Source organism: Sus scrofa, chromosome 3, assembly GCF_000003025.6.
Source record: "Sus scrofa isolate TJ Tabasco breed Duroc chromosome 3, Sscrofa11.1, whole genome shotgun sequence".
In the NCBI taxonomy this organism is placed as follows: domain Eukaryota; kingdom Metazoa; phylum Chordata; class Mammalia; order Artiodactyla; family Suidae; genus Sus; species Sus scrofa.
Genome location: NC_010445.4, coordinates 82,562,998 through 82,582,852, shown reverse-complemented (window position 1 = coordinate 82,582,852; position 19,855 = coordinate 82,562,998). Strand labels below are relative to the sequence as shown.

Genomic DNA, 19,855 nt, shown 5'->3' with positions numbered 1-19,855 from the left:
ATTATCTTTCAGGCACAGAGGTCCTTTTTTCCTTTTTATTTTTGTTTTGCTCAATGGAATTGTTTTTATTAGTAAAATCACAGAGGAGTCCTAAGGAGGACCAGCAGGGAACAAAGGTGTCGATGGGGGGAAGATTGAAGACAAGCCACCTGGGAAGCAGGTGAGAACAAGAGGTTATAGAACATCAGAATACATGATTGAGGCAGCAGAGTTTGGAAGGCCCATAGTAAAGGCAGAGACCAGATTGAGCCTCCATTCCAGGGTTCGGTTTCTCTTGCTCTGGGTATTGTGAGCTGGAGGCAGCATGGGGGCGAAAGAAATGTCTGGAGGAGGATACTGAAGAAAGAAGGCGGAATAAAAGGGAGAGACGGGGAGAAGATAGATGGAGACAGAGAATCAGACAAGAGTGAGGGATGAGCAGATCAAAGAACACTTGGTCAATGAGGTGGAAGACAAAGGAAATTAATCAAAATTATTATATGTCAAGTTTGGATTTCAACTCACAAATTCAGGTGTGTAAGAAAATGTAACTATTTTTAGGTAAATTATTATCCTTTTGCTTCAAGGTCCCAATCTGCAGGAGGAAGAAATATAATCTCAGTCATTTCAGCATCTTCCCATCAAATTCCTGAAGTTGTCCCTCATTTCTGGGGCTTTCAATAGTTACAAGGAGGTGGAGGTAGCTGGAGGGGGTGAGGAATCTGCCCTTGATCAGGGGCCTATTCACTGGGCATATGTTAGTCCTGCCACTGTCCCCAATCCATATACCAGTGAGGGACACCTCATTCTTACCTAGCGGGCATCCAGGCCTCTCCTGGGCTCCTGTCCTTCACTAGACAGTCTCGGTGTTTGTGCAATGCTGGGGGTGAGGAGGTTCACAGGCCCACCATGCAGTCCCATCTCTTAATAGGCTGAATCATCTCATAGGCAGGGAAAATGACACCAGAGAGGTTATGTGACTTACTCAAGGTCACGATGCTCATCAGTGACAGAATGGATAAAAATGAAAATGTGATAGTTTGACTACCTTTTTTTCCCTTCCTTCTTTCTTTCCTTCCTTCCTTCATCCTTCCTTCCTTCTTTCCTCCTCTCCTCCCCACTTCCTTCCCTCCATTCTTATTTTCCTCTTTTTCCTTCTTTCTCTCTCTCTTCTTTCCTCTTTTTTTTTCCCAAAAGGACTTATTATGTTCCAGGCAGTATACAAGTACTGGGTATACCATCCTGAACAAATTAAACAAATGAAACATACTGCTTTCATGAATGTCCAGTCTGGTAGGGGAGATAGACATCAAACATGTGCATGCAGACTCATAATTAAATTGTGATCAGGCCAGTGGGTTCTATGAGAAAGTACTAAGGAGGACCTAATTTAGACTAGGCAATCAAGGAAGACCTTTCTGAGGAAGAGACATCTGAGCTGAAAACTCAAAGACAAGGGTGAGAATATTCCAGGTATAGGGGATGGCTTATGCAAAGACTTGGCATGTTCTAGGAGTTTAAAAAACATGCCTATGACTGAACTCTTTGAAAAGGAGAAAAGGAAACAAGATGTGGTTGGAGAATGACAAAGGACCAAAGTCTATAGGGCTTTATCAGCAAAGTTAAGAAATTTGGATTATATTTGAAACTTAATTGAAAACAAAACTTAAGCAGTGCATGACATTATCTGCTTAACATTTGAAAAAAAATTTATTCTGGTTGTTCTGTGGAAAGTGGATTAGAGTGAGGAAAGATGGAAGAGACCAGTTGGAAGTTGGGGTCTCTAAGTATTACTGGGGAGAGGTGATGTGGGTTTGGAGCAGGGACTTGAAAGCAGAGATGGAGAGAAGTGGAAGAATCAAGTCATGTTTTGGAAGAGTTGACAGATTACTGGATTTGAAGTGTTCAGGGGTACATAGCTGCTGCCCAATTTCGGACATGAATAACTGGTCGGGTATGGTTTTACTTACCAATGGGAAAATTTGGAAAAGAACAGGTTAGGGCACGAAGATTTTTGGTTTCCTATAGAAGATTTTTATTGCATGGTATTGTGACCATAGCAGAGATGATGGTGAGGATTGATCCAATGTTTGCAATTCTTGAATATGAAGAAAACATTTCCCAGCATCCCTTGCTGTTAATTACACTTTTTTAACCAAGTTCTAGAGAATGAGACTTTGAGGCAAAATAATGTCACTTTTTGTCCAAATCACTTGACTGTCCCTCTTCTTTCCATGGTAACTTTGGAGACAGCCTTTTCTAGATGGTACAGTTAAAAAATAATGCAGCCTCTTCATTCTGGGTCTCTGAGGAACTGTCTCAGAGCTTAATAAACCCTCAGCATATGCTTAATGTGAGTAGTAATGTGCTGAGGCCAACCTGAACTGGACAGTGAGAATTTATGGTCAAATCTCCAGGAATTTTAGGAGTTGGTTGTTAGGTATAACTGTTATTAAAATCAAACAAGGAAAACTTACAATTAGATAAATTATACTATAAACAAATGTAATATATACTCAAGACTTCTCCAGTTATCTTACCACATTTATCTATGTTCTTGAGGCTATTTAGATCTCTTGTAATTCTGTAGTAGAAATATTACAGGATGGTGTGAAACTGTGCATCTCTTCCCTACTCTGTTCAGTATATTTAAACTCTGCACTCAAGCATCTCTTATAATATTCCATTGACCAAAGCAAGTCATATGGCCAGGCTCAATGTCAATGGATAGGGAGATATACTCTGAGCATCATGAGGCCATGGCAATCATTTAAATATGTAATATAAGAGAATGAAGGCTTGGAGACAGTAATTCAATATATGATATTTATTATGCAGAGGCATGAGGCTGGATGTGATGACTTTTAAGGCCATTTTTCTCTGAGATGTATCGTTTCATGTCACTTACAGAGTGAGCCTAACTTAATTGAAAGATTACTATACACCAGACCCTCAACTAAGTTCCTTACAAGAGTTAGGTTATCTAATTAAGCTACACGGACCTGTAGCTTATTATGAACAATATCCTGCATGATCTGATCAAGTGTAAGATTATGAATCTTGGTATCACATATCAGATGGTAATTTACCATTTGCAGGCACTTCAAAAACAGCTCTGCAGATTGAGAATAGGTGCATAGACATCTCATGCTAGGCAGAACATCCACAAACCAGACTACTCATTGGCAAATAGCATTGTGCTTGTTTTGACAGTTTTTGTAATTCAAACTACAGGACATAAACACAATTCAGGATTTGCCTCCAAATGGACACTTGATTCACCTATTGAGGTGTATCAGAAATGAGGTTTTGGTTAGGCTGTGTCTGAACTCAGTGTCTTGTGACTCCAAAGCAATGACACTAGTAGTGGGAAAGCCTGAAAAGGTTGGAATGGTTCCTTTCAATACCTCCCAGCAACTTTCAATACCTGTACTCTAGTTTCTAATTATGGCTTAAGACAGTGTCTAATTTATGCCTGGTAAATGTACACAAACCCATGCTAAATCCTCTTTATAAAAGAATTGAGCTTCTAGAATATCATTGCTTGCTTTTTAATCTGATTTCCATGTCCCCAAATGTGGAGCCTATTCCTTTAGGAAGGATATATCATTGCTAGATCTTAGCTTTGAAGATGGGCAAAAATAGAAATGGGTGTTATTCTTCCCTCCACTCTAGAAACACTATTGCATCCCATTAAGACACAAGTTCAATTGCTATAATAGAAAACTACGTGAAATGACCTTTTCGAGAAAACAGATGTCAGTGTTTCAAGGATGTATGACATCAAAATGACTGTATATTTTTATGGCATATAAATTAGATAAATGGATAAACCAGGAATCTGGTATAAGAAATGTGTTTACCACCCCGAAGCCTGTTCTTAGATATTGATTATTAATAATTTTTTTTTACCAAATAATCCCCAGAATTGTTATTAATATTGAGACACTTGTAAATTTTCAACCAAGTTTATATCTCTTGCCTATATTTGATCCCAATGATAAATAAGGTGGATTTCTTCCCCCACAATAGAAATAAACAGGGCCCCAGTTACTGATGACATCTGCCATAGGTCAAATGACAATTCCGAGCAGGAGGAATGACTGGACCCTTTATCTTTGTAACAATCACTGAGATCTAGGGAAAGAGAAAAGCCACCTAACAGTCCTGTACAAATGTTGATTCATTCCAGTCTGGGTTGTTTTCACTGAAAATTTAGGAAGGCAATCTGTAAACTGGTCCTTGGGCCTTGGTGAGAATGTTTCAAAGGCAGTCTGAGGCCCGAGTTAGAAGCATGTACAGTAAGGATGAGACTAGCTATTAAAATTTCACCATAAGTGCTCATTCCAACATCCAGACTCTTATTTGGTCTTCCAGTTTGGGGCCGTTTGACACCAGAACAGAAGCTAGTGGAGTCACCTTGGTAAATGACTTCATCTAGGTTATTGTTACAGTAAGTAGTTCTACCAAACAAGGAAACTACATCTGAACAAAAACACTGTTGGAGCAGGTGTTCTAGCCGTTGGAGAAAAGTGATTAGAGTGACATTACTCAATCATTTTGTTTCTCTGATAATAATATATTATTTATTAGAGGTATTTTTGTTTTTGTCCTGTGTGTCCCCTTTTATAAATTTCACATGTAACTCTTTCCCCCTTTGGGTGTGCCACAGCAGAAGCAAGTTATGCTTGCAGAAGGTGAGCCAGAGAAATGTTCATCTTGTTTTGAAGAAAGTTCTTTCCTAAGTTTATTTAGAAACCAATATAGCATGTAGCAAGATGCTTCTGATATGTGTTGCCTTTCACCTTGAGCTTCTCAAATCCAAAATGTTGCATTTTAGAGCTTAGAGGAAATTAAAATAAAAACAAAACAGGAGTTCCCGTCGTGGCGCAGTGGTTAACAAATCCGACTAGGAACCATGAGGTTGCGGGTTCGGTCCCTGCGCTTGCTCAGTGGGTTAATGATCTGGCGTTGCCGTGAGCTGTGGTGTACGTTGCAGACTCGGCTCAGATCCTGCATTGCTGTGGCTCTGGCGTAGGCCGGTGGCTACAGCTCCGATTAGACCCCTAGCCTGGGAACCTCCATATGCCGCGGAAGCGGCCCAAAGAAATAGCAAAAAGACAAAAAAAATACATAAATAAATAAATAAAAAATAAATAAAAACAAAACAAAACAACCCCTATTTCTCAAGTCTCTCAATTGAAAAATCTGAAAGGAAGAGTATCTCTGTTAGGGAGTTCCCTTGGTGGCTCAGTGGTTAACGAACCTGATGAGAAACAATGAGGATGTAGGTTCGATCCCTGGCCTTGCTCAGCGGGTTAAGGATCCGGCATTGCTGTGACGTAGGCCAACAGCTGTAGCTCAGGTTCAACCCCTTAGCCTGGGAACTTCCACATGCCTTGGGTGTGGCCCTAAAAAGAAAAAAAAAAAAAAAAGGAGTATCTTTGTTAAATGATTCTACAGACTCTTTAATAAGAAAAGACACAGACATTCACAATATCACATATTCTTCGCAGGTGGAAAGAGCCCTGATACAGGGCAGTGCTTTCCCCTCACCAGTACCAATGGAGAGCTTCGATTTTCTAGGGATCTTATTTAGTAAAATTAAGCAAAGCTTCTGGATTTAAAGCCTTTAAGGGAAGACAATAGAATACGTTAAGTAACCAGCTAATATTCTGCTGAAAACCTGGCAGCCCTTCCAAGCCTCCAAGAGTGCCTGTTGCTGGATGGTGAACCTCATTCAAGTGTTTTTGATTTGGGTAACCCCAAGTCTAGCCCACTCTCTCATCATTTCAAGCAGCACTATCCCAACTCAGGCAATCAGCAGAGACCTGGAGGGAGAGAACATTCGATCTGCTCTCAGGAGCCCAGGGGAGACAGGATGTTAAAACTGGGGCAGTCACCTAGAAATTGGGGCATGTGGCACTCCTGCGGATTCCCCCCGCCTCAGAGAAGACTCTGCAGACACTTCCTGCCATTCCCTCCAGACTGGATCAAGTGGGCTTGGACGTGACAAGAAAATGCTATAGATACAACAGGAGAAATAACTTCCTTCTCCTTTATTGACTATCGCAAATAACTCAGGTCCAAAATAACTAAATGTAACTTAGGAGTTTCAATAAGCACTGATGGGTAGAAGGTGAAACCTGGAAATTCCGTCCTTCACATGTGCTCATCTTCTGTAGTCAGACTGAGTAAGTGAGGTCAAAAAGAAAGCAGATAATAAAAAGGAAATTTTAAAAATGAGAGGCAGATAATAAAAAGGAACTTTTTAAAAATCGGGACGTTTCCCTTTTAGTTGATAGTTAACGTTATTACGAGCATCTTGTGTTTCCACTTGAAACATCAAATATGGAAATCAACAAGTGTTCATGACCACAGTCCCATCACAATTAGCCACATTAACCAAAGATTAAAAGGTAGAGGGGATTTCGAGGGTGGGTAATTTGTCACTACCTGAGGCTCCTATTGGCAATGATAATGTTTCACAAGGACTTAGAATTTAAAGAATAGGTTGAATAGAAATGAACAGGGAGATGCCACCCCAGGCCAGCGTGAACACTGATGCTCCCATTACAACATTTACTGTCCTTTTCCTGTTCTGGACAATGCGCTAAGGCCCTTCTATGTGTAAGTTTTTAAAATCTTCATAACAATGGGAATTATTATTCCCATTTTACAAAAAGTGAAACTAAAGCACAGAAAGATCGAATAACTTGCTCATAGGACATGGTACTAATAGCAGAATTGGGATCCAAAGCACATTGTTATGACTCTTCATGATGATGCCTCTATACGGCATCTGTAATGCAAGAACAAAGTGGAACTTCGACCTGAAGGAAAAACCTGCAGGGAGTTCCCTGGTGGCTTTTCAGGTTAAGGATCTGGCATTGTCACTGCTGTATCTTGGATTGCTGCTGTGGTGCAGGTTCAATCCTTGATCTGGGAACTTTAGCAGGCCACAGACTCAGCCAAGAAAGAAAGAAAGAAGCCTACATAGCAACTAGGCTGTAGCTGTAGGTGGTTAATTAGCTTACTTATAGAGTATTGCTTTAAGGATTGCCTAATTGATGGTTTAAAAATAATTTAGGGGTTCCTGTTGTGGCTTAGCGGTTAACGAATCTGACTAGCATCCATGAGAACACAGGTTCCATCCTTGGCCTTGCTCAGTGGGTTAAGGATCCAGTGCTGCCATGAGCTGCGGTGTAGGTCACAGATGCAGCTCAGATCCCACATTGCTTGTGGCTGTGGTGTAGGCCTGCAGCTACAGCTCCAATTGGACCCCTAGCCTGGGAACTTCCATATGCCTCAGGTGCAGCCCTAAAAAGCAAAATATAAAAGTAGAAATAATTCAGGAGTTCCTGTAGTGGCTCAGTGGTTAACAAATCCAACCAGGAACCATGAGGTTGTGGGTTTGATCCCTGGCCTCACTCAATGGGTTAAGGATCCAGCATTGCCCTGAGCTGTGGTGTAGGTTGCAGACGCAGTGCCAATCCCAAATTGCTGTGGCTCTGGCATCGGCCGGTGGCTACAGCTCCAATTCATCCCCTAGCCTGGGAACCTCCATATGCCACGGGTGCAGCCCTAGAAAAGACAAAAAGACAAAAAATAAAAATAAAAATCAATTATAGAAATAGTTTGCAAAAAATAGTTGAACAAATAGTGCTATAATACCGTGCTCATTATGGTAAACGTTGCCAAATAATATGTACATTTTATTCCTCCTTCTGAAGAAAACTAATCGAACTCATGAGCTATTGGGCATATGAGGTACTTTAATCAGTGTTCATCGATTGAATAAAATTACATTGAAGTATTGGGACCCTAGGTTGTAAACAGTGACTTGATTTTTTAAGGGGATCAGGGGTGATTCTTGTAATTTATTTTATTCCTGAATCTTTGTGTCTTATTCTGACAAATTTGGACTAAGAATTGTGTAGAACTCATCCTAAAAACAATTGTTGTTCTATTTTGCTGAAGACATTGTCTCGTAACTATGTCTAAATGTCATTTGTCTTCTAGAAAACGCAGTAAAGGGAAGAGCCCAAGGATTTGAAAGGTTTGGAACATGGTGATGGAGGAATAACACTTCCGGGGGGTGGTGGTGGTGAAGATACTTTCTCCTCCCCGGTTGACCAGAGGGTGCCGCATCCAGTGAAAGAAGATGGTGTTGGTGGAGTGTACACATGCAGTAACATCCTCACCTTCCAAACACCTACAGATGCCACTGTGGACATTTTTCCATCCCTCTTCTCACCATGCACACAGTTTGGTATACTTTGGCAGGCCCTTTACCTAATTTTTAACCCTCAAAGATGCTAAAGCAGAAGTAAGCATATGGTATAAATGGAATGAATGAAAGCAAACAAGGGCAAAGAGAAGCATTTATTTAGCCTTGGGAAGAGAGACACATAGGTCTTTCCTAAACTGGTATATAAGTAAAGAGCTATTGGATTGATCTTTTTGTGATTGTTCCTTCCTAGTTTTAGTAACATATTCTAAGTTGGGAGAAATTCCTTCTCTTGTCAATAAGATATAAAGAGAAGAAAATTTTAAAATATTTGCAATCCTTCCTCTAGAATTTCATGCTAATTTTGCCTCTTTTTCTCTCTCCTCTAGATAGTTGTTTTTATACAGAGCATTCTTGTGTATTTCTTGTGTATTTCTCCCATTGTTTTTTCCTGAAGAAAATACAGGGATTATTGAAGATAAGCAGACAAGATCAAGACAGTATTTACCTTTCTTTGTGAAGTGCTTCCAGACTTGTTTAGATGCAATGCTCTCGAAGGCAATAGGTGTGTCTGTTTTATCTTTACTGGTATCAGTGCACATATTAGGCACACAGTAAATTATCTGACTACATCGATTAATGAGCAAAGAACAGATGACAAAAGTAGATGTTTTTCTTAGGCTCTCAAAAAAGATTTAGAGAACATTTTGGAATTTAAATTAAAAAAAATTCACCCAAATGAGATTTTAGGGGATTTCATGTGATTAACTCTTTACATTATCTTGTAGTAATTATAGAGAAATCTCTATTTATGTAAACACAGTGAATGCATCATAACACTAGAATAAGTATACAAATACTGCATGTCAAATTAGGTTATAATCACTTTCAAGGGACGTGATTTCCTAGTTAAACAGATTCGTTTACATCTTGTGAAATAAAAAATAAGTGAAAATAACTATATAAAATCAGGCTTACAGCTGGACAGATCTTCTTGGCAATGGTCCAGGCACTGAGTGGGGAAAGCCCCTCCAGCTGAGGAATGCTCAGGACGCCCAGGAGGACTTTGCAGGCTCGGCCCAGAGAGGGGCTTTGGCTGCTGCCCTGACTGCAACCTGTTCCCAGCTACCTGTGGGAAGATAGGCTGCCTTAATATTCAAGATGAGACTCTTTCTGTGAGGAAGCTGGGGAGGAGTAGAAACTTGCTCAGTAGAGGACAAAACAAAGGCAGTTCAACGTTTCACCCTTAGGTGAAAAGCATAATAGAATAAGTCAGGGATTCTCTAAAAAAACAAGTAGTTGAAGCTAGTGTTGGAATCATAGGAGTTTAGAGTCAGTGTTTGAGTACCATGGATCATCTGGTCCAATCCTTGTAACACAGATGGGGAAACTGGCCAACAACTCTGCAGCAGTACCAAGACAGATATCTAGAACTTTTCTTCCCAAATCTGGGGCTTCTTATGCTTATAATTGAAGCTCATCCTTTCAAGGGGGATCATTTTTTAAAAGGTGCTATTTTAATGCATATCTTTAAAAAATACATGTCACTTTGCCCTGCCTTGGCCTACACTTCCTGCAATGTTCCCTTACATTGATGTCAGAGGGGTGTAGTTTTAAAGCTCAGTTATTACATGGTGTTTTAATATGGTGCCAATCTCTATGGCTAATGGTGCAGAATTTTGCCTTTCACTATGTCTTAGTAAACAGTATGTATTTGTTTATTTTACCTCTGTGTCCTCATCATATTCCTCTGCTATTTATGTGTGTTGATTATAAGAAGTCACTAAGATCTAGTAGTTTGTTTTTTTTTTTTTTAACTCATGAATTTTGACTTGGAGGTAGCTCTGCATCTCTCCTAGTGGGTAAAATTTTTTGTTTGTTTGTTTTTGGTTTGGTTGGTTGGTTGTTGCTTTTGTTTAGTTTAATTGACACTCATTTTTGTTCAAAATACATTTGTTGAACACTTAACTCTATGCCATGCTGTGCATACATTGGTTTCTTCCTACATTCCCTTGGTTGAATTGTCCTGAGCTGGGTTTGTCATGGCCTGTGAGCCAAACCTGGCCTGCTGCCTGTTTTTGTAAATAAAATTTTATTGCAGCCCAGTCACATTCATCTGTTTGCATATTGTCAATGGTTGCTTTCGTACCACAACGGCAGAACTGAGCAGTTGTGATGGAGATGATATGGCCCATAAAGACAAAAATATTTGCAATTTGGCCCTTAACTCAAAATGTTGCCAACCCATGATCACTCAATTATTTAAGTGGTTGGATAAGAGAGCCAAGTAAAATAGATGTCACTACATTGTCGTTGCCCGAAGCAGTGCCCACCCACAAGTGTCTGTGGCCACAAGGCGTAACCATGGCATAAAACAACATGGAGAGGACTGGCAAAATCTAGTCTTCTGAGAAGGACAAGGCTTCCCCGGATTTCTGTAGATTATTTTCAAACCCTGTTCCTCAAACCATCCTCAATCTGTATGAATATCACAAACTTGTAGCTTTTCCCTTACAAATTTATTGTTATTTCTTTTACCTCTTTCTTTCTTTCTTTTTTTTTTTTTTTTTTGTCCTCAGGAAAAAACGTAATTAGGCTATAAACAGAGGTCTGACAACTAATTTCAGTCAAGGCAAAATTAATACAAAGCAAGCAGATAATTTTAGTCATGTGAAATTAAAATAGATATATTTTAATGACAGTCTGAAAAATCCCAGTCTGATGTTTTGCCCTTTGCTTCCCCCACCTTCCCTCATTCACATGCGATCCCCTACTCTGCCTAGTAGTGACACATGCTGATTCGGGGAACTACCACCTCACTGCTATCGCTGTCCTCAAGGCTCCTTCCTCCCATCCCCACTATTGACCTCTGGGTGCAGAGCTGCTGCTTTCCTTTCCTTCTAGGGGTTCCTCTACACTGAAAAGACAGAACCATCTGAGGAAAAGGGAGTCGTTTTCTACCCCTGGAATTTCCAAATTTTCTTATGGACATTAATAAGATCCAGTAAGATAAATCTATATTCAGCATCTTAAGAATTTAAAAGTTGGAGTTTCCGTCGTGGCTCAGCAGAAACGAATCTGACTAGCATCCATGAGGACGCAGGTTCAATTCCCTGGCCTCACTCAGTGAGTTAAGGATCTGGTGTTGCCATGAGCTGTGGTGTAGGTCGCAGACCCGGCTGGGATCTGGCATTGCTGTGGCTGTGGTGTAGGCCAGTGACTAGAGCTCCGATTCAATCCCTAGCCTGGGAACCTCTGTATGCCGTGGGTATGGCCCTAAAAAGACAAAAAGAATTTTTTTTTTTTTAAGTTAGCAGCACCATGGGTGTGGGTGGGCGTGCATGCATGTATTTCTGGGGTAGGGGGGCTGGTTGCCAATATTGCTGTGTTCTGTCACTCCAAGAACATATTAAATACACATCTCAGTGTCAGCAGCACCTTGAGATGTTACCTCCAAAATTATCACCTGCCTTCTGAAAACCATAACCCTAAAAATATTGATTGGTTAAAAGGCAGGATCTGAAGGAATGAGTTAGTGTCTCTGTAGATTATCCTAATCAAATAAGGAGAGTATTAACCTCCCTACTCACTGATCTGCCAGTATTTGGTTTGAAATGTAGGCATCTCAAGTAAAGTTATGTGTTTCATTCTTTTGAATATTTCTCCCAGACATTTAAATACATTACCACTAAGCCAGAACCAAGAAAAGCATAAAAAGCATTTTAAGGAATAAATTCAGCAAGTTTCCATTTGTACCAGATAGTAAAATTGTTGACATGCATTATGAGGCATGTGTATTTTTCAGCCTGTCGGGTTTCAGTCACACGCTCTGGGTGGAATATTTCGGCTGCCAGGGGTTGTGTAGAAAGGTCTCAGACCATTTAGGGAGTAATGCTTCCTAATGAATAGACAAAGAGTTTCCAAGCCACCTGGCCTAGCTATCTAGGCAAGTCAGAAGAAAAGCTGATTTCATTAATTATGCTATAAATGTAACTTCAATGAAGGGTAGCCAGCTAAATACAAGATGAAAGGACTAGTAGGGATTCTCTGCATCGAAGTGTTGAGCTTTATGCAGTTTTATTTAGAGGCACTTCCATTTCTAAGGAGGCTATGAGTTGATCGACTGTGTCTGGAATTAACTACAGTGGTGAAAACACAAATTGCAAACCAGCGTGAAGTCACAAAGGGAAAGGAAGGAAGAGAAGTAAAAAGTCAGGGACTCATACATACTCTTCATTTTCCTTTAGGAAAAATAAGTACTGGACCAGCTGCCCTGAGTCCCACATTAGTGGGAGCAAGCCTAATTGTTGTTAGGCAGAGGGCCTAATGAGAAGTGCTACACACACGGCCTTCCTTTCTATTTCCATTTGCTTCTGTTTGCAGAGCAGTCTGGATTTTTCTTGGAGGCAAATGATTATGTTCCCTCTACTTGATGTGCTAGCATGAAATATGGCTGGTAAGGAAAGGGAGGACCCAGGCTGGAGAGACTTTGGCCACAAATTATTTGCATGGGCCATTGAGGAAGGTTCCAATGTAATATTGTTGGTAATAGGGGGAAGAGGTGACAAGGGCTTGGAGCCTGTTTAACCACCATCTCTGAAGCCTTTTGTAGGTACTCTTCTCTCCTCCCTCCCAGGGAATCTTAATCAGAGCATTCTCAGTGCTGCCTTTGTCCTTTTCAATGGAGAAGTCTAACACCGATCCAAAGTAAGCTTTAATCCTCACAAGAAAGTGATAATACGTTTCCCCCTTTTCCTGATTTCTTGACTGATTTTTCTCAAGAAAAAGAGAGTTTCCTCATGAAAACAGTAATCTCTACCTATTGAAGGATAATTTTTCATATTCTGTTATGTACATCTTTGTGTTTTCTATGGTGACATTGGGATATATTTGTTGACTAGACCAATAATTGTTAAATAAACCATGAAGATATTTAGCTTTTATTTTTATATCCCTTTCAGTTTGTCAAGTGATTCCACGGCTATTAGCTCTTCTGCAGCTAGAAGTTAGACCTACAGGAGTTCCCACCGAGGTGCAGTGGAAACAAATCCAACTAGGAACCATGAGGTTGTGGGTTCAATCCCTGAACTCATTCAGTGGGTTAAGGATCGGGCATTGCCGTGAGCTGTGGTATAGGTTGCAAATGAGGCTCGGATCCTGCATTGCTGTGGCTGTGGTGTAGGCCAGCAGCTGTAGCTTGGATTTGACCCCTAGCCTGGGAACCTCCATATGCCACAGGTGTGGCCCTAAAAAGCAAAAAAAAAAAAAAAAAAATGGAATAAGAAGTTAGGCCTATAGAGGAGCAAACTTTATTATTTGCATTTTAGGCATGAGGACACAGACTCCACGGTGAAGATTTGCACAGGGTAGGTAGCTGGTAATACCAGGTTCTTGACTAAAATGCATGACTCTAGATGTAGAATCCTACTGCTAAGTTTCCTGTCTGTCTGTAAAATTTTTGAAGTCTTTATCCAATGTGGAAAGTTTATTTTTTGTTGGCTTTTTAACCTCTAGAGACCCCAAATAAGAATAAAGCCAGTGGAAATCCCTGAAGCATGTCTGAATTGCTGAAAGTAGTGATGTGTTTAGGCTGCTCACAAGCAAGCCTAAACCAAGGAAGCCAAGCTCTTCCCACTCTCAGGTCCACTGGTACTATGTTGGTAGCTTGAAATGGGCCATGGCAGGAGTGCTTACACCATAGAAACTGGTAAGCACTACAAATCAGATAGAGTTAGTTGTTACTTCTCCAGAGAGTTGGTTGTCACACATCTTCCAGCACACTCCTGGTTGGAAATCTGGGCACCCAGGCAAAAAACCTGTGGCCAGGTTTCTTGATGCTTAGAATATTCCAGTGTGCTTGATGTATAAGACACCAAGTTTCTTTGTGAAACCTTTTGAGTGTATCCTTTTGCAGTCCTTTAAAACTCTGTGTAGGAGAACATCAGTGTATCTTCTCCAAGAGGCAGAGTGAGGTCTAGGAATAAAATTAGCTACTTGTTTAAGGCTATGGGTGTTTGTGAACATGTGAGTGTGCTTTAAATTACACATAATTTTAAACAACTGTGTAAAAAGAGTTTTAAAAGTTTAATGGTGCTGAACCAAGAATAGGAATTAAAAATTGAAAAGAAAATACGAAACTATACCTTGTTTTTCTGCTTTAAAAAATAAGTTTCCTTCTCATTTGCAATTAAGATGCTGAGAATTTGCATAAAATGTGTAAAATTAGAGATAATTGAACTACAGCAGCTATAAAAGTGGCTTTTCCATTTAAAAAATAAATCAGATGTCCACTAAAAGGGTGTAAGAGCCATTCCCCCTCTCCTCCTTCTCCATTTGGGTCTCTGGTATTTTTCACACTTTTATAGCTGATTTTTATTGCCAAACAATCCGTGGAGTTTGTGGCAGCTCTGAGACGACAGCTGGCCCAGGCAGGCCTGTTAACTCTGGCATGTTAAGGACCCTTCAGAAGATTTCAAATCCAGCATCAGCACCCAGGGTCAGTAGATCAAATCCAGGGAGACGTTAGGGAGGCTGCAGTGGGGGTAGGAAGGAAAGGACCATGGGGAATAAGGAAGCCAAGAAAAGTCAAAGTACAGCCATGCCTGTAAACCAAACATCAATAGCTGTTTTTGTTTCCCTGGACCAGGGGTTCCCCTGGGAACCTCAAGTGTAAAAGGCCCAATCTGGGAAAGAGTACACCAGTGGGCAAAGGGGCAACAAATGAGAGTTTCAGGCTGATGTTTGCACTCTGCTTGCAGAAGCCTTTCTTCCCAGGTTGAAGCACGGCCTCCATTCTGAAGGACAGCCCTGAGCATCCTCTGGATGCATGTCTTAGTCCTGTTCCCTAAGGATGGTCCATCACTGAGCCAAGCTTTGCCTGTCTTCCTCTGGGCCCCAGACACAGGAGGATGCCCTGGCCAATGGCCTGCTGTCTGTTGGCTGCTCTCCTGAGATGTTTATAGCATTGAATCTCAGCAGGCACTCTTTTCCTTTTGTCTCCTCTCTCCTCTTCCCTGAAGGCAGAAGCACTTCAAGACCAGAGACTATGCTTATAGGCAGAGCCTGAGGGGAGGGGGGAGGTTTCACAGTGATAAGAGTTGATAAGGAAAGTGCCCTCGTGGGGGAGAAATGTGACAATGCTCGCAAAGGTACATCAATGAAAAAATGCCAGCTGTACTTCTATTTCTTCTGATGCAGATTTAAAAAATCACAACTTTTCACTGAATTTTTATAATAAGTAAAAACAACGATAAGTGGCCTCTTAAAGTAGAGTGAGCTCTCCCGTACTAAACCATTCTATCTGTGAGCATCAAACATCTGTTTGCGCTGGGCCTGTGTGTTACACGATAGATCCCAGAGCATCTAGGAAGTATGTTAGAGGCTTGTTGATTTGATTTGATATGCTTTATTCTCAGGAACTCAGAGCCTTCTTGGTCAGCTCAGGCTGGAGAGGCCTTTCCCGGCTTAGTTCTTTGCCACTAAGGTTCCTACTCAATTTCTTTAATAAAAGTCCCATCTCTTTAATAAAAGAAAAAAGCCTGCCGTTCCCTTAAACTCCTGTCCTCTCTATGGAAGTGATTAGCTGATCTGATAATAGGGAATAGGGTTATTGATTTAAAGTGACCCCTGCCTAGTGGCTTGTTTACCTTCAATTTGGAACATCTTGGAGATGATATATCAACTCATAGTAGCGATTCCCCTGGCATCTGAATGACCACAGAAGGCTAGTAGGAAATAATGGCAGAAGGATGCAAATATTCTAAATCGCTGCAAACAATACTCCCCAGAGAACTGTCTCTTCCATTTTTCCACCAGGCCAACCTGGATGTGTTCCTTATTAGCCACAGGTCTTTCTCTTTTACTTACTCTGTGACATGCCCATTTCCCATAGAGAATCAACCCAAAGAGAACATTATTTTTATACATTCTATATTCCATGTGAAGGTGTGAGGCTGAAAAATTATTTATATTTAATAATATGTATAGCAGAAGCATAATAAATAATGTTTTATTAATAAATAATAAATAATATAAAACATAATTTTATAATAAATAATATAAAACATAAATAATGTTTTATAAATAATGTTTTAAAACAATACATAATGATTCTTTATACAGCCTAACCAAAGGTTCATAGCACACCAAGAAGAAGGTTGGAAAATGTTCTGTGGAGTTGCCTCTGGAAGAATGAGGGATGCAGGAAGTCACCTCAGATGAGAGAGGATGGGAACTAGGAAATTGGCACCTGTGGGTGAGAGAGTTGGAACTCATGCTACCATTCTCCTCTTTACGCATGTGGAGACCACATGCGACCTCAGAATCTTTCTCAACACCATGTTCCAAGAAGCAGTTAATTGAGGATGGCCGAAGCAGTAAGATCTCTCTGGCACTTTTGATGTTTATCATAGTTTATCATAGTTTATCATAATGTTGGAAATGAGATGTGCAAGCTTCTGATTTCTTTTTTTTTTTTTTCTAGTTGGTGAGTAGAATACCTTCCAAACCTTGGGAAAGACATGTGCTTTATAGATACCTCACTAATTTTCCTCTTTATACTTCACACCGGCTCTTCAGCTTATTACACAGATATGTAAAAATACAGAAAAAGCTTTCATTAAAAGCTAGAAAAAGCATAAAAGAAAGGCAAAGAAGTAAAATCCATACCATGTGATCCTCAAAGTTTCTTCCAGTGTACTTCCAACTTGGATTTCAATTTTCCAGCTCTCTATTGTCAAAGAAAGTCCTTCACAAGCCCATGTGATGACTGTGGCAACAAGGACAGGGCTCTAAGAGGGCCTCGGTAGGGTGGCATTTAGGGGCCACCTTACCTTCATCTTTTCTCAGGTTTTCCTTGTATGACTACTGAATGTCCCTTCCCCTTCCCAGAGAAAATGACCCCATAGTGCCTTCCCTCCAACTAGCAAACTTTCATCTTAACCTGCCTTCTACTCAATGTAAATTCTACAATGTTTCAAGAGCCTTTTGTACAATATGGAAACTTCAAGCAGAGGACCCAAGGCATTTTCTTTCATCAACCTTCTAATTTCATCAAAGCACTAAAAAAGAAATCTATTTGGCTTTTTCCTTGTCCAGTACTCTATTTCTTCTCAAGCACATTCAAAAGCCACCTCTGTGATTTGAAGACGCCTCTGTGGAATTATGTAATTGGACCAACAGTGGCCAGTTCTCCACACTCTTGCTCCCTCACATTATTGCAGAGCAGACTACTGTTTTGCAGACCTTTCTCATTGCATAAATGGCTACATTATCACTGTGTACACATTAGGACAAGCAAATTGGCCCCTTAAGGCAAATAAGGGTTCAAATAACCCCGACAAGGTAGTCCAGCTGAACTGAGGATTCACCCTTGTTACAACTTATTGCTTTATGGGACATGAGCTGGTGCAAGGGACAGACTGCTTCAAGTGTGTTTCTACCGATCCTGCTGGCAAATCACAGCTTTATTACAGTAATGAGCCTGACCATATTTCTGTGCTTATGCATATTAGGCACCAAATGTATTTTCTGGCCTGCCAGCCTGTGGTAGTAACTAACATGAGCAATTTGTCCTGGGTTACAGTGTGTGTGCATGCATTAGGTATGAGCATGTTAGTTGCTTTGGGTTATAAAATACTACATGTTTCATCATGCGTATTTTATATGCACAACTCAACTGTATGCAAAGTAGCTTGGCAATTAACCAACACAACTTATTAGTTTACTACAAGGTTATTGCATAAATAATGTGAATTGGGGATAGCCACAATTTCAATTCAGTAATATTAAAAATTTCACAGGATTATTAAATATATAAAGGAAATGCTGAGTTTTTCTCTATGGTACACATGTTAAGGTCCTTTAAAAAATATCCTGATTCTCCTTTCAGTTTCATTTCTTTATAGGAGACTATGGGATTTTAGGCCACGAATTCCCCCATACTTGTTGTGGCTGACATTTGGGCTTTGACCCCATCAGTTCCAGGTAAAGGTGAATGGTCATTATTATCATGTCCTCCTCAGGATCATATTTTATGAATGCCATTTATTGGGTCCCTGATTATTAAAAAGTGGCATCAGCATAATTCAACTCACACACTAAAAACAATATTTTGTCACTCTCTTTACTTTGACCATTGGAATCATAAAGCTTGGTGCAGTTTGCTTGATTGTATGGTGGTATAGGAAGCACACCCCTTCAGGGGTTCACTCCAAGACATATGGAAGTACGTCCTCCCGAAATCTTAATTAAAATGAACTCTTTGTCCTGGTTCTCTAGGAAATAAACAAACAAAAACAAGTACATGAATAAATAATTAGAATTGGTGGGAGACCTCTGCCGAAGCAATTGCTGTTCTTGCCACTTCCGCACACATCACTTAAGTTGTCAGAGAATTACTTTTGTTCCTCCATGCAGGTTGGATTTATGTAAATGACCACACAGGATAGGTGCCTTTATTTAGTCACTACTAAAGCTGGAATCATGTTGTACAAGAGCTGATAACATGAAATAACATGAAACAAGTGGGCTTATCCCTTCAGAAGCTTGTTTTACAGTACTGGTATTTCTCTTTAGCAAATCCTGCTGCGTTTTTAAATAATACAATAAAACAACATAAATGTCTTTGTGGAAAAACTGATTGTTTCAGAAGGAACATGGCTGTTTTATTCTTGTCTTTTATCTCTTCCACACTGAATTTTTGAAAATATGAACAGCTCCCTGGCCTGTGCGGATATATAATAGGTGATTTGCTTAGGAACCCCCACAATTATTCACATGCTGGAGAAAGGAAGAACAGGAGGAAACCCCGTGTTGACAACAGTAACACCCTGAATAAATACAAAAAGAAGATGGAAATGTGCCTTTTGCAGCCCTGTCACAGATGAAGACTGCTCATGATAGATACTTAGTTCTCTGACAGCTTCCCCTGCACCTTCAGTGGAAAGTTGATAGAAATTACTCCAGCTGAATGCTTAAAGCAGATGTTATCCCATTAATTAGCTTTGGACGCGGGTACACTCGAGACTTTCCCATTTTCAGGCCGCAAGGAATTGGTCCCAGTGAGCGTGCTCTATATTCACATTTAGGATCATCTCATAAACAGCAGTGAAAACACAGCAGGCCCTTGATGAAGATACATTAGCTTATTTCTAATTTAAAGTTACGTTGCTTAACCTTAATGTAATTGGTCACCGGTGGCCAACTGTTTGTAAAGTGTGTTGATGACCAAAGAGATGTAATAAATTATAAAACTCTCTGCTTAAATAGAGGGAACGACTGTTTTGTTAAAAGCTTTGCATGTAATAATGGTAAAATAATTACACCTCAGACTGAATAACTGTGAAGCTGTTAATACAACAACAGAGCTGTCCTCAAGATAACTTGGTTCATCCCCATTTAAAATAAGTATGTGAACCTGGCTCTTATATTTAGCTGAAGAGTAACTTTGAACATTCAACTTCACGTTGATTAAAATAAATGGGTTAAGTCATCCCGTTATCTTCTTTGAGGATGATGGTAATGGGTAGTGGGGTGGCAGGGTGAATTCAAACAACCAGTTGTGATGGTGAACCAGGAAACAAAAAGCACACATGATTCTATTCCATACATTCGTTCATAGTCATTGCCAGACATGTCTTTAAAGAA

General features: G+C 40.2%; 1 long non-coding RNA gene across 3 annotated transcripts in view; it reads left to right on the top strand.

Annotated features, from left to right (window-relative positions):
• LOC102159571 overlaps window positions 1–19,585 on the top strand; it is a 599,549-nt gene extending 579,964 nt beyond the window's left edge. For 2 of the 3 annotated variants that reach the window (XR_002342936.1, XR_002342935.1), the window contains 3 exons: window positions 8,002–8,774; window positions 16,331–16,584; window positions 16,692–19,585. This is a non-coding gene — a long non-coding RNA (uncharacterized LOC102159571). The remainder of the gene's footprint in view (window positions 1–8,001; window positions 8,775–16,330; window positions 16,585–16,691) is intronic. The other variant, XR_002342937.1, reaches the window with a different exon arrangement.